General features: G+C 41.5%; 1 protein-coding gene across 13 annotated transcripts in view; it reads left to right on the top strand.

The window, feature by feature from the left end:
* Positions 1-14,465, top strand: part of specc1 (sperm antigen with calponin homology and coiled-coil domains 1) — a 95,400-nt gene that overhangs the window by 35,979 nt on the left and 44,956 nt on the right. The gene's annotated exons all lie outside the window — the stretch shown is intronic.

Below are 14,465 nucleotides of genomic sequence, written 5' to 3'. Positions count from 1 at the left end.
AAACACTTCCATTTACTTTTACGATGAAGCATAAGACCGTCTTCGCAATTCAGGAGATCTCGAATAACAGAAATGCTTTCTAATATTTCTCGTTGTGACGTTTACTATAGAACGAGCGTAAGCATTAATCCTATTCCTAGACATGTTTGCTAACTTGAAGCTTAAAATTGGTTTATTCAATTGGCAGATAATAAGCGGAATAGAAATGAGACAGTTTGAAGTGTGAAATGAGTGAAACATAATCTAGAGATAGCTCCAGATTTATCAGTGTACATTTTTCCCCACCGGATTTGCTAGCTTGGGTTTTTCATTACGAAGGCAACGTAGGGAGCTTCCTATATGAGTGCGGATAGAGAGCTTTTGCGGGGTGTGTGTGTGTGTGTGTGTGAGTGAGAGAGAGAGTGTCTGTTTGCGTGTTAATCTGTAGTCTAATGAAAGAGAGGCTTAAAAATGAAGCCTTTGTGGTTTGTGTGTGTGTGTGTGTGTGTGTGTAGGAGGTGAATGAAGTGGTCTGTGTGTAGCCTGGCTGTGGGAGACAAGACCACTGCAGGGACCTTATCAGCCGTCAAAAGTATATATATGTGTGTGTGTGTGTGTGTGTGTTCTGTAGTCTTAGTTTTTACGTCATTTTGATGTAATCATTACAACCTGTTCCTCTATTTGTCTTCCTGATTTGCCGACGGCTGTCCGTTTATAAAATTAGAGTTGTATGGAGCATCGATATGTGACTACACCACCACACTACCTAGTTCTCGCTAGACTCACGATGATTGGCGCAACCTCCAGCACAAAGATGGGACAGAAACACCAGCATGGTTCATTCATATCCGTGACATTTTTCCAATCTTTAACGGTCCGGTTTCAGTGAACCTGTAGCGTCAGATCCCTGTTCTTTGCTTGGACTGGAGCCCAGTGTGGTCTTCTGAAGCTGTAGCCTGAACATTCAGCGTTCTGAGATGCTTTTCTGCTCAACGTGGTTGTATAGAGTAATTCATCTGATTTACCGTAGCCTTCCTGTCAACTCGTGCCCGTCTGGTCTCTTCTTCTCCGCTGACGTCTCTCATCAGCGAGGTGTTTCCGTCCACAGAAGCACTGCTTCCTGGAGGATTTTATTGAATTCAACACATTTTCAAGCTTTTAGTCGTATGTATTCGTGGTATTGCATCGAAACGTCTTTGGACCGCATATTGAGAGTTCCCATGAACAGCTACTACATTCAAATTCAACACTTGGAATCAGCTCCAGAACTTTTATCTCTTTAACTTGTTGTGAAATAATGAGGAACAGGCCACACTTGGTTATGAAACTGCTTATCAGTCAGCTGTCCAGTTACTTTTGAGACTGAACATGGAGGGACTCTCTAAAAAATGGCTGTAATTCTAAACAGTTAACGGCATGTCAGTGGAGTGATTCAGTTCATCTCCTGGAATTAAAGATGAAAGTCTGTATATTAGTTCTGTGCCATATGGACTATGATATACTGGTACAGTTCCTCCCCGCGATAAGAACTTGTCCTCCCGTGATACTGACAGTACAGTTCAGCGTCTCACACGTAGAACTAGAACAAGCATGGCAGAGGGTGGAGTTCAAACCTCAGAGAGGAAGAAGAATTAATCCCCCGAAATGGAGCTTCCTCTGTAATATGGAAGTGGTTCGGATACAAAAGATCAGATGTAAATAACAAAGGATGGAAACACGTCAAATTTGTTCCAACCGCCGCAAGCAAAAACTCCGACCACTACAGAGTTATATATATTTAAGGGCTGCTCGATTATGGCAAAAATCATAATCGCGATTATATTGGTCACGATTATTAAATCACTCATTGACTTTGGAAACATTGAACTTTAAAAAAAAAAAAAATTATTGTATTTTTAACAGTGGATTTCTTTAAATATAATTAAACTGAAAAAAAAAAAAAAGTAAAATAAAATGAAATACATTTTGTTTCATGAAATCGATTAAACAAAGCCAGCGGAGCACGTCACGTGACGCATTTCAGCGAATCGCATCGCCTGAAACGAACTTTAAACTTGGTCAGCCAATGAAATTCTGTCTCCCGGTTTCGAGCAGCCTGTAGTTTCTGCGTGAGCTCTAGAAAGGAAATGAGTGTATTTAGACCAGCTGTTACGACGCTACAGGAAACGAGCTTTCCAACAATACCAAACGTTATTTCTTTTCGGTCCACATCGGACTCCTCGAAACCAAATTGTTTCCAAACAGCTGAAACGGTTTAACCTTTCTTGCCGACCACAGGCTCTCTCTCTTTCTGTCATCTCGGCTCGAGCCGAGCTAAGAATGCCGCAGCCTGGCGGGGAGCGAGGTTGGCCTTTTAGGGAGGGGTGAAAGGGCACCGCTGTCAAGAAAAACAGCGCGGGGTTTTTAAAAAGACAAAACGAGAACATTTCGAAACAGAATGTGGCACAGTAATCGTTTTATCTCGATTATTTTGTTTTCATAATCGTCGGAGGCCATAACCGGGACTGAAATCGAAAATCCGATTAATCACACAGCCCTTTCATTTATATATATATATATATATATATACTGCCAGCGCAGCCAAGTTGATCTAGATATGTGATGTCAGATCAGCTCAATTCACCAAGGATAAACTTCTCAAACACACCTGACTCTTTTCCTGACAGCCCCCACAACAGCACACACAAACACACACACAAACTACATAGTCTGCTCCAAGCTTTGATGTTCAGATCTCTTGATACCAAACCTGTGTTTACTTCCACCGCTCTACCCCTCGTTTATTCTAGGATGAACACCGAGCTCTTGAAAGGACGTCTGTATTTCTGTGCATTAACATCGTCATTATTATTTTGTATTTCTTCTGCATTTCACATTACAATTCGTGCATTCTGCTGTTTGGGACATTGTGATGATTTTGTTTGTGATGTTGAACACAGCTGAGTCTAAAAAGCATGTACACAAACTGTTTACACTGAGCTCCGTGCAGGCTTCTTGGCGGCTTGCGCACAGGAACGATGGCCGCTCTGTGCTTTGATTCCGCTCTCCGAGCTAATCTAGGTGACCTCTCAGTTTAAACTGTGGTGGGGGTTTATTCGACAGTGTTACAACTATTCACTCAGGGGAAGTGTTCATGATAAGCCTGTTTAAACAGCTGTAGTACAGTGTCATCAATCGATTCACCTAATGCTAATAAATAACTCCGATCACAGCTCTTCCCCTACTTCTATAATGCAACGTGAGCCGATTTTAACGCCAGTTAAACTGATCGTATTCGACGGACCGTGACGGATTGCAGAGACGCTTTGCTGTCCAAACAATGAGATTTTATATTATACTGCATTCATTCATGTTCAACTTTATTCTGGTTTCGGTTGCAGTGGTGACACTTACCTGCTCATCTCTAATATTTTGGGGAAAAGGGGAAAATCTACTAAGTTTAGAAAACTAAATTTCAGTGGGGACGTACAGGATTGTTCAGAGTCTATAAATGAATCCTCCTAATTTTTCCAGCCATATACTGCTTTTAGAAATATTAGCGTTTGTTTTGTTTTTTTTTTATCCTGTGAAGTATTCACTATGATCAGCACAAAGATGGCATGGAAACACAAGCCTAATTAATTCAGCTTTCAAGTAACACAAGCCGACTTTAAATTCCACTGTTGTCCAGCCACTTCACTTTTGGCCTCTGACTCATAGCCAGAGCATTGGTTGGCCTTGTCTCAAATGCCTCTGCGTGTTGCGGGAAGCGGGGGGGGGGGGGGGGGGCGTTGTTTTGAGGGATTAACGCCTCCCTAGCAGGAAACAGCAGCTCCCCTTTTGTCCTTGTATCACTTCAAGAACGTGAATCATTTCCCTGTTCCACAACCGAGAGCGTACCAGACCAGCATAATCAAATAACATCGCTGTAATCTATAGTTTCAACTCCAGAGCCATGAAAATAGTTTGGCACATTCCTGTTAAACTTTGATTTTGTTATTGTTCTCATTGTTGTTCTTTGTGAGTGAAAGTATGAGAGATTTTGTTTCAAAGCAAATTAGGGAAGTATAGAAATGGACTAGTGCCTACGCTCAGCTGATATCCCGATTGGCTAAGTGCTGGGATATGGTGCATCAGTCTTTTGAGTCGGATGCCAAAAAAAATAAATAAAATACCAGCCTGTTGCTTCTTAATGTGTTCATCCAAGGAGGTGGGTTAGAAGAATGAAGAGACCCAGACTGGGGAAAGAAAACAGGCAGTTTTGTTCTTTCATGCTCAAAAAATGCTTGAGGAGAGGTACACAGTGTCTGGGCTCGCGTTGCCCGAATGTTTGAAAGTCTGTGTAATGCTACGTTCAGCTGCCAAGTGATTTTGTTGAAAGGGGATTGTTTGCAAGAAGATTATGATAGTGTTGCATGAGCTTTTGGTGATAGTGACGCAGTGCATTGGAAGAAGACATGGACAATGAGGCATGCTTGGCACGGAGTGTGTGTGTGTGTGTGTGTGTGTGTGTGTGTGTGTGTGTGTGGCAAACTAAAAAAAAAAAACACTTCTTTCCAGGGTATCATATCTAAATGTCAACACAGTTTTTGTTGTTTTGCTTAACAGGCAGAGAAATGGGAGTTCTGGTCTGGATATTTGTGGTTCTTGCAAAATCCGATCTTCACATTTTAGATCCTGCGCTGAAGAATTAGGGATTTTGTTGCATTTCTTAATGTAACCTGTAATTTATATTCAAAGGCGCTCATTTTACATCCGTACATTTATGCGTACTCGAACGAATCAGATTTAGAACCTCTTTATTGCGAGCATTTTAAGGCTTTACAGGTATTTTGACTTGACAAATTGGCACCAGAACCATCAACATTCACCTTCCACTTTATAAGGAACACCTGTACACCTGCTCATTCATGCAGCTCATCTCATCAGCCAGTCAAGTGGCAGCGCTGCAGTGCATAAAGATAAGATACAGGCTCACAGAAACTGGATGGTTGAAGATTAGGAAAAGAGCGTGTATTTTGGCGTTGTTCATTTCTGATGCTTTGCTGCTCACCCTGGATTTACAGAGTGGTTATTTGTGTTGCTGTAGGCTTCCTGTCAGCTCGAACCAGTAGCCAATCGCTTCTGACCTTTCTCAAGAGCAAGCCGTTCTTACCCACTGCATGTTTTTTGTTTTACACACCATCCTGTGTAAACTCTAGAGACTGTTGTGTGTGTGAGGAGGTTAGCAGGAGATCTGAAATACTCACGCCAGCCTGTCTGGCTTTAACAACCAAACCATGCAGCAAAACTGACGTTGGGATGTAAATAAACGTGACAAGTTCGGAGGTGTAACTAAGCTCGTTATAAAATGATATAAACTACACAGGGGGCATGGTGGCCTAGTGGTTAGCACGCTCGCCTTGCACGGTGGGGGTTTGAGTCCCACCTCCGCCCTGTGTGCACGGAGTTTGCATGGCTTCCCCGTGCCTCAGGCACTCTGGTCCCCCCCCCGGTCTCTAAATTGTCCATAGTGTGCAGTTGTGCTCTGCGATGAGTTGGCACCCCATCCAGGGTGTCCCCTGGAGTACCCTGAGATAGGATCTAGGCTCCCCCTGGCCCTGTGTACAATAAGCTGTACAGAGGATGGATGGACAGTGATGAATTTTGTAGTGTATGCAAATGAATTTCCAGCAAACAGGAGATCAAATAATCTATTATCAGGGGCACGATTATACCATTTTCCCTCTTTTTTTCAAGTCACACACACTCTAGCAACTGCTCTTTGCTTATATTGACCAGGACTTTACAGATTGTGCCTGGTCGTGGTTCAGGTCATTTTTTATAGCACTGCTGAACTAAACATTTCAGCACTCACCCAGACAGAGTGTTTCAATCGGGGAATATTGCGTTTCTGTTGTGTTATGCAACTCTGTGATGCTCCACATGAGCTGTGTTTCATCAAAATACCTACTGACAACAGCTCTCTTTGAAGACTCATAGATCGGATACTGACACAATCCAGACACATATGACCATACAGAATGAATTGCGCATGGTCAGAATAAACAGGTTCAGAGTGGAGACAAACCCTCCAACAGGACCCCACACCTTCCACCGGAAATGTGGGGAGTGTTCACTTCAGTGAACTTTACCAAGTTATTAAGCTCTGTTATACCTTCTGTTTGTCAAGGCAGGTGTGTTGTGTTTAAATGTGCCCTTGTCCTGTTTGTCTATGTCTGATGAAAACCAGCGCTGGTGCATCTGAATCCAATTACAGCGGTTTTTTTGCCTTCTTAGGGTGTTGCCATGTTATAAAAACAACACAATGATAACCAGTAAGCCTGCCAATACCTATAAAAGCAGAGCACGATCACCATTAAACAACCATGTTGTCCTGGCATGTAGTAAAATCTGTCTAGTCCATGCCCAAACATCTCTAAAGGACTAAGGCCATGCCACCATTCAGAAACGTAAACGAATTTTTTCAGAGGGCCTGGTAACTGCATCGCTATTCTGTGTTTTCGTTGTTCTATACCAGTTCAGCGAAACAGAAGCTGTTATTTCACTTTATGAAAACAAAAGCACAGCACCACCACTTCCCCCCCAGTCCCCATTTAAAGCAGCACAATTCCAATTCATGTTTCTCTGCCATCTGGAACGGAAAACCATTTGGGTTAAAATCACATGCGTCTCAAGTGCATCTACTTCATATCACATGAACCTCATTAATATATTCTCTTGTTCATCATCTAATAAGATTTAAGGATGTGTGATGCCTTGCACTAAGTATTCATTCTTTCAGCTGATATTCTTGGATGATACAAAATGTTTTCCTGATTCCTTTCTTGGTTTTTGTGGGGGGTTTTTTGTCTACCACGTACTAAAATAGTACATTTATTCTGGTCTACAACCAAGAACATTTCGTCTACTGAGAGACAAATCTCCAAATACTTCCTTGTCTCTTAAAAGAGACCTCTCTTTTACATGTTTCGTTTCAAGTGTTTCTTTGCTTGAGCAGAGTGAATCAATTGAGGTACGAAGAGTGGCCTCCGATCTGCAGTATACAATCTCCTCCTGAAATCATGTGGACTATGATGCTTATACTGAACATCCTTTCAACCCAGTCGTCAGTACTGTTTGATTTTATATTACACGGTTGGAGATATAATTTCACAACCCGCAGAAGAGGTTGGGTTCTTTTTTGAGATACCTGTGATAGGCACCAAATCCACTGTGACCCTGACCAGGATTTGTCAGTATCATCTTGAACGCTGTTAATATCATAGATTTACAGAACTATAGAGCCACCCTGTGTCACTATGGAGCTTGTTGAATGTTGGAGAGTGATCCCACATATGGTCATCAGGTTCTACAAACAAATAAAATGTCTCCCTTGGCAGTCACAGTTATCTTTATCTTCTAATCTGACACAGTATTACCAAATCTAGTAATTACGTGATGCCCAAAGATCAGAAAGAGCAATTAAGTGTAAGATCAATCATTTCTTTTTAGCCTCTGTAGATTTACTCTTAGATTCATGCCAAAACCAGAATAAAAAGGTGGAGAGAGAGATAAAGAGTTCAATAAAACAAATCTGTTCAGCCTTAGGTTGATTTCTCAGCTAGGGCTAAATAAACAATTCAATTAAATTTTATTTGTTTTTTAACAATGGACCTTGTCTCAAAGCAGCTTTACAGAAACATAAACACAAAGGATACAGATTTTAAGTGTGTGGATTTATCCCTATTGAGTGAGACGTTGGCGACGGTGGCGAGGAAAAACTCCCTAAGATGTTTAGAGGAAGAAACCTTGAGAGGAACCCGACTCGGAAGGGAACCCGTCCTCATCTGGGTAAAAACGGATAGTGTGAAAGTAAAGGGAAGTTCATTATGGTTTTAACATGAAGTCTGTTTGTTGAACTAGTCCACTGTTCACTAAAGGAGACCCGAGTGCAAAACTGCATGTGGTAATCGCAGTCAACCGTAGTCCCAGCAACCACAGCGAGAACGTCCATGTGGAATTGAGGTCCAAAACCGTTTCCCTGGTACTTCAAGCAGTACCGTCCTCAGCAATCTCCAGGCTGTAGCCTCCAGTAGATGAGAGCTCCATCCAGAGGTAGGGCATCCGAACGGATCAGACGGGTCCGGAGAGCAGAAAGGGTCAGGATCAACAAGCTCAACTACTGTACTTCTTGTCTGTCCTCGTATACTTGTTGGATTTAACATACTGCGAGCAATAAGTCAGACATCATGTTTTGAATTTCACTGCAAATATGAAAAATCTTGCATGTGCATCACATACTACTAGATATTCTTTTTTTAATCGATTAGTAAAACACTACTTGAAATTTGGAACTGATTTTCTTAGGTCTCGTTAAACTTCCGTTGGAACAACTGACAATCACTTATCTTAATCACAAGGTTCCCGCTGAGATCAGTTGAGAGAATTTTGCGTTGTCATACGTACACGCTGAAAGTGCACACTACCGATTACTGATTAGCAGGGAGTGTATGTTCTCAAAAGTTTCTTCAATGTGATTTATGATCCCACATTTACTTCTATCCAAACACATGTTTCCGGAGGTTTTTCATGAATGACCTCTGTGTTTCTCGAGGTAAATCATGTACCGATTTTGTAAAGAGATTCGAAAGAAAATGTGTGTCCTAAAGGTGACATCACATATAATAGTATACAAATTCATCATCATGTCGGAGTCCCTTTTTACTGAGGCTGAATATTAACGAGTTGTACACGGAATATTGATTGGGAGACAGAGTAGCTTCTTTGAAGTTATACCCTAGGCAGTGAGCATATTACTAAACAGGAACAAATGTAGGGATTTGACTTGAGCCGGTATAGTTACTGTTACTGAGTTTAATTCCCTACGTTTATTAGGGTGAAGGAATCCATAAACTTTCAATATGATTACGGTAGGAGATTTACCAGACCATGCAAGGCCTCCATGAGTTATTTTTCTATATGTTTGCTATCAGAACATCCATCTTCTTCTGAGATTCAGCTTCTTGGATGATGAAATTAAATTCTCCTCTAATATGTCCCGGTACATTGTTTTTTTTTTCTTCAATGAAATGTAATGTCTCAGTACTATTTGAAGCCCCATATCATGATGCTCCCACCACCATGCTTCACTGTCGTTATGGTGTTCTTAGGATCTTATGTACAACCCTTCTTTCTCCAAAAATGCCAAGCTGAATTATTGCCACAGAGTTCTAGTTTTGTCTTGTCTGTATACCAGAGGATATTGTTCCAAAAGAGTTCTGATTTGTTGACATGCTTTTGAACTTCTTTTCTATTCATGTACCATGAATGGGTCCGACGTGTATTGAGCATATACTGTATTTCCCGTATCATGTGTATCAATATGGACCTTAGCAGAAGTATTCTGATCACATGAAGCTCAATGATTTTCCTCTTGGCTAGGCATCTGAATGACTGCGTGGCTTAGTCGAGTGCCCAACATTTTCATTTGAGCATGCTAAGACACTTAACAATGCCACATACTCAGCAGAAATGATGCGGTGGCACATCATAGGACGTGCTTTCTGGCTTTTGGTGTTCCACGCTGGGAGGCAGAGACAGCACTGCACTTAGACTATGAGCTATGACTAAGAGAAGGTCAAACCTAGGTTGTCTGTGTGAATTTAAATCTCCTAAACCTCAGACTAAGCATGATAATGAGATTGGACATCAGACCCAGTGCAGGGCTGTGCTTTCTCCACAGGGGTTGCATGTGTTAAATAAATAACAGTAAGTTAAGTAAAATAAAGTCTGTGGACTTCCGATAAGCCCAAAAGTTGCAGTAAATCTTTGAACTTCCCAGCGCAGAGGTATACTGAATGCCTATTTGTGAAGTACACTAGGCAGAATAGAAAAAGAGCTGACTCACTCTGAGGACTGACAGTTTGATGTGTTACTGCTGAGAGCAGTGGCGCTTATACAGGCACTGTTGGCAGACCATTACGTGATTGCACAGAAGAGACTGCTGTGCAATTTCCTAGACCAAGAACTAAAGGATTTACTCAACAATGGCAAAAGAGAAAAGGAAAAGACACTTTGATGTGCCAGCCAAACGCAAACATTTCGTGGAAAATGTGGGTTATCATCAGTCTACTGTACGTAGAATATCTATGCCAAATAGTTTATGAGCAGATTAAATGAGGAGTGAATGTTGCAGCAGTCGAAATGGCTAGAATTACAGGCGTCTCTTTACAGTGTCAAATGCCATGAAAAATGATACTCATAACGTTATAATAAAATCTACTTGCGAGATATTTTTTGCAAAATGTGAAATAAAAGCATTATTAATAAATCCTGTATGAATAAGTAGAAACTGTGGCCCATATCCCCTGCAGCCGTGGTTATAAAACCAAATCTGCTAATGCTGCAGACCAGGAGGCATACTTGTAAGGCTTGCTGTATGTTTCTGCAAATAGTGTCCTCTGTGTAGGAAGGCGTCCGAGCTCAGGGTCAGGTTCCTCCAGGCTCAACAAACCTTTTTAATGCCGCAAACTTCAAACGATGTCACGTCCTGCCCTAGAGCAAGGGCAGGGTATTTGAAAAAAAGAGCCAAGGAGATTTTTGGCTTCTGCATCTGACTCGATGGGAACGCCTAAGCTTTAGGGAACCTGTGACTCACCTTCTGTTGCCGTCGAACACTGATACTCTAAAGATTTGTACTTCCTAAAGGACTCACTCTTGCTTTAGTGGACTTACTTCAGGACTCTTATTCACGGTGTGTGTGAGGAAGCAGCAACTTCTGGCAGCATTACAGTCAGTACGTTTACATGGACAACAATAATCTGATATTAATCCGATTAAGACGATACTCTGATTAAGAAACTAGCATGTAGATGGCGATTATCGATTACTGTAATCTGACTAGAGTCATACTCGAAGTAAACACGAATCGAATTAAGACGTGTGGAGTATCCCTGTTTTAGTCGCATTATCGAGGTGTATTACAGACACGTACACACCTTAATCACAATATTAAAGTCATGTGGGAGTTTTCACCGCATTCTGCGACAGGACACACACACACACACACGGCAGCGCTCAACCGTTTGACGGCAAACGAGAGCTGCGTCCCAAACCGCGTACTTGCCTACTATATAGTAGGCGAAATACACGTATTAAGGTCATGGGTAAGTACGCGGTTTGGACGAAGACCAACTGTATGTCAATAGGTGAAATTCTGGATTGAACGTCGGACGGCGTGGCGTGGGTGCCGTTAATCGATGTATGTTCTATAACATGAAAGGAATAGTCTAATAGCAACTCATGTAAACACCTTAATCAGAATATTGTCTTAATCAGAATAAGGTCAATAACTTACCGCTTTACTACTTACTGATTACTGCTGTCCATGTAAATGTAGTCAGTGTTTCTGATGGTAATGGGAAACACATCGACCACTCAAAACGTAGCGAGACTTCTCTAATTTCCGATCACACCAACCATTTCGCATGTTACCATGCTGACGCAGATGGAAATTTTATCCTGTTTTCACCGACATGACAGGATGCAGAGCAGAATGGCAGCAGGGCCCAGCCTCTCTGTCTCAGCACTGTATACATGTGTGGAATCTGATGCAATGTGCCTGTCCCATTTTTACTGGCAGGACAACAGGAAAGGGCAACAGCCTTACAGGGCTTGTTTTTCAGTTACACTCCCAAATTCCACGTGGAAAAATGGCCTTGTTTGAACTTCCTCTTCTAAAGGAGAAGGATTGTGACCGTTAGGTTTATTCCTCTAAAGGTCTGAAGCGCTTTATGAATGGGAGGTGGCCACAGATCAGTGCAAACTGGCAACTCTTTGCGGAAAACACAGGACCTCAGAGGAATTCTTAGCATTCCAGCCCTCTCATGTTAGCCACTGTGTCATGCCAGTGTTGCAAGACAAAGCTTGACTCATGGCTCCCAGTGGTCGCTTTTCTGTAAGCACTCTGGAGTGCAGTTAATGACTCAAGGGGTCGTTTAAGAATGCATTGTACTCAGGTCATGCAGAGAACCATCCACATCTCCTACTGCGACTCCAAACCTCATCCAGCACGAACAAGAGATGATTTCATGTCCTTTCTCCATAATGCAGTTATACACGTGAATGAAAATTTGACGCTGGTGTCTCTCTACAATAACATTTTGAATACGGCAATAATTATGCCACAGCATTGTTTTGCTCGATCCATTCAGTCAGTAAATGCTGCTTGAATGCAGTAGAGAGACTTGACGGTGTGTACTTGTTTGCTTCATGTTTTTGTTGGCTCAGATACTGTACATGGTGTTAGCACCAGTGTACAGTACTATCACTGGGCATTGTAACGTTTCGCTCCACCCCCTTAGCCGTCCGTGTCGTAACTTAGGAGACGTGTGTGTTTTTGTTTAACCCAAACAACTGAATTGAATCTGTTGAGATGGGCCGCTAAAGCATTTTTTCTTCATACACATTTTTATTGGAGAAGTGTTTTTACATTTTGTTTTAAAAATGTTAAGGACTTCACACATGCGGTAACATATATATATAAAATTAAGCCCTTCATTGTCCTGTGTACATCGCAGTGTCATCAACAGTAGCATCAGTGTCGTGCTTTGGGGTCTCACCAAACGTAAAAAAAAATAAAATAAAATAAAAAGAGCCTCCCTCTTTTTAAAGGACATTCAGGACTTCTTATATTTGATTTAAAGTCTACCCTGTGACACCACCCTCAAATGGTGGCTTTTAGTAACTGTACAAAAGCAGCTTTATGCTTCTCGTTTTGCTTTGTCTTTATTTCCAAGCATTTAGACCGTCTCTGTCTCTCCATGTGATTTGCACTATTTCTTCCCTTTTATACGTTCTTTTGGCACTGTTTTCCCCTTGTCTTCCCTTTGTACCAAAAGTAGCCAGTTTCCATAATGTTGGAGGTGAAGTGTGAGTTTCATAACATTCTTCTGTGCTCATTAAACAAACGCAGCTGCATCGTTCTGTTGTTGCGACTGCAGGACGTGACATACCGTGTACCAATCACGAGAAGTCCCATTCCAGCTAGCCGCAGCCTCATTTTTGTGTATTTACAAATCTTTAAAAAAAAAATCTTACGTGTTACTATGGTTACAGTACTTTCAGATGGGACTTCTGGAGATGTCTAGGGACAGATTATTAGGTGTTATTATCAAAGTATAATCGAATTAATTGGATTTCTTTCTCCATCGTGTGCCGACATCTGAATACTGTTCCATTTCATGCAGTTGTATAATGATAATACTTCTCAAGTTCTCTAAAAGATGGTATTCAGTACTCAGTACTTACACTCGGCTAGTTGAAAGAGTGTGTGTGCGGGTGGGGTGGGGTGGGGGTGGGGGTTCCACTTTTCTTCGTAGTGAATATAAATCTTATTCAGTTTAAGACCAGTGAGGGAAGAATATTTAGAGATGGTCAAGAGTCTCAGACCAGGAATGAATGGCTCTCAAATGGGAATGTGACAACAACTTTAAACCCATCAGCCATCTCTGGTTGAATTTGTTCACGTTCAAACAATGACATCTCGATCTTGAGGAAAGTGGGAATAGGTGGATTTGTGCCAAGTTTTGGGTGGATACCTGACAATCTTATAGAGGCATGATACTATGCATAGTTATTCACAGAGGTTTTATTATTGGTCTTAAGTGTCGGTCTTATACCCCTAGGATTAATAGACATCTTTTACCATTGCCTTGGACAAGTTTCATCTCAGGAACTGATCATTACGTTTTGCACTTGACAAAGTACTTTGTAGAACTTTGCAGATGTGGTCTACTTGTGTGTCCGTGATACAGCTGCAATTAGACAATTAGACATCATGTTGAGGCATACTGTAGATGTCAGCACATTAAGCTCCATCGATGCCTTCACATGAAGACGTCACGTTTCCTCCCAATTACTTTGTTTACTGCCGTTTGACCATTTGGTCATCATGTTGTTGTTTTCATCTCTCTCTGAGCTTTGCCTTTTATGGAAATTTGTGGTCATCCCTAAATGCAAATCAACCGTGTTGTGAACACGCTCAGTAATTTATGAGTGATTGGCATTTATCAGCATACTGTACACACACGAGTCGGAAAAATCCGGTGGGAATTTTTAGTTCGGGTTTGACCTTACAACACACGTTTACATTTACATACAAGTTTACTAAAAGATTGATTAATGAGGCCCACTGATCAATTTCCAAAGATATCAGGTGCTAATAAAGAGAAATGGTGGGGATGGCTCACAGAGAACACAGCATTATACTCCAAAAGCTAATATCATCATCAGATGATGATGATTTTAATCAAATGTATGATGTATAATTCAGGAGAGTGCATCCTGAGTCTGTCGTTTATGAATGTGTTTAAGGCAGAGAAGGAATGAAAAGGGAAGGAGAATATCGATTTGTAATGGCTCAGGTCCTGACACGGTCTCTTGGTGAAGTTCAGTGAACCGACAACGCAGCGCAAGCTCATTAATCAGGCCTTGAAAAATTCCACTTACTCAAATCGTGTCAGAGA

Source organism: Ictalurus punctatus, chromosome 28 (assembly GCF_001660625.3).
Source record: "Ictalurus punctatus breed USDA103 chromosome 28, Coco_2.0, whole genome shotgun sequence".
Taxonomy (NCBI): Eukaryota; Metazoa; Chordata; class Actinopteri; order Siluriformes; family Ictaluridae; genus Ictalurus; species Ictalurus punctatus.
The sequence above is the reverse complement of the archived record's forward strand: the minus strand, read 5'-3'. Positions and strand labels throughout refer to the sequence as shown.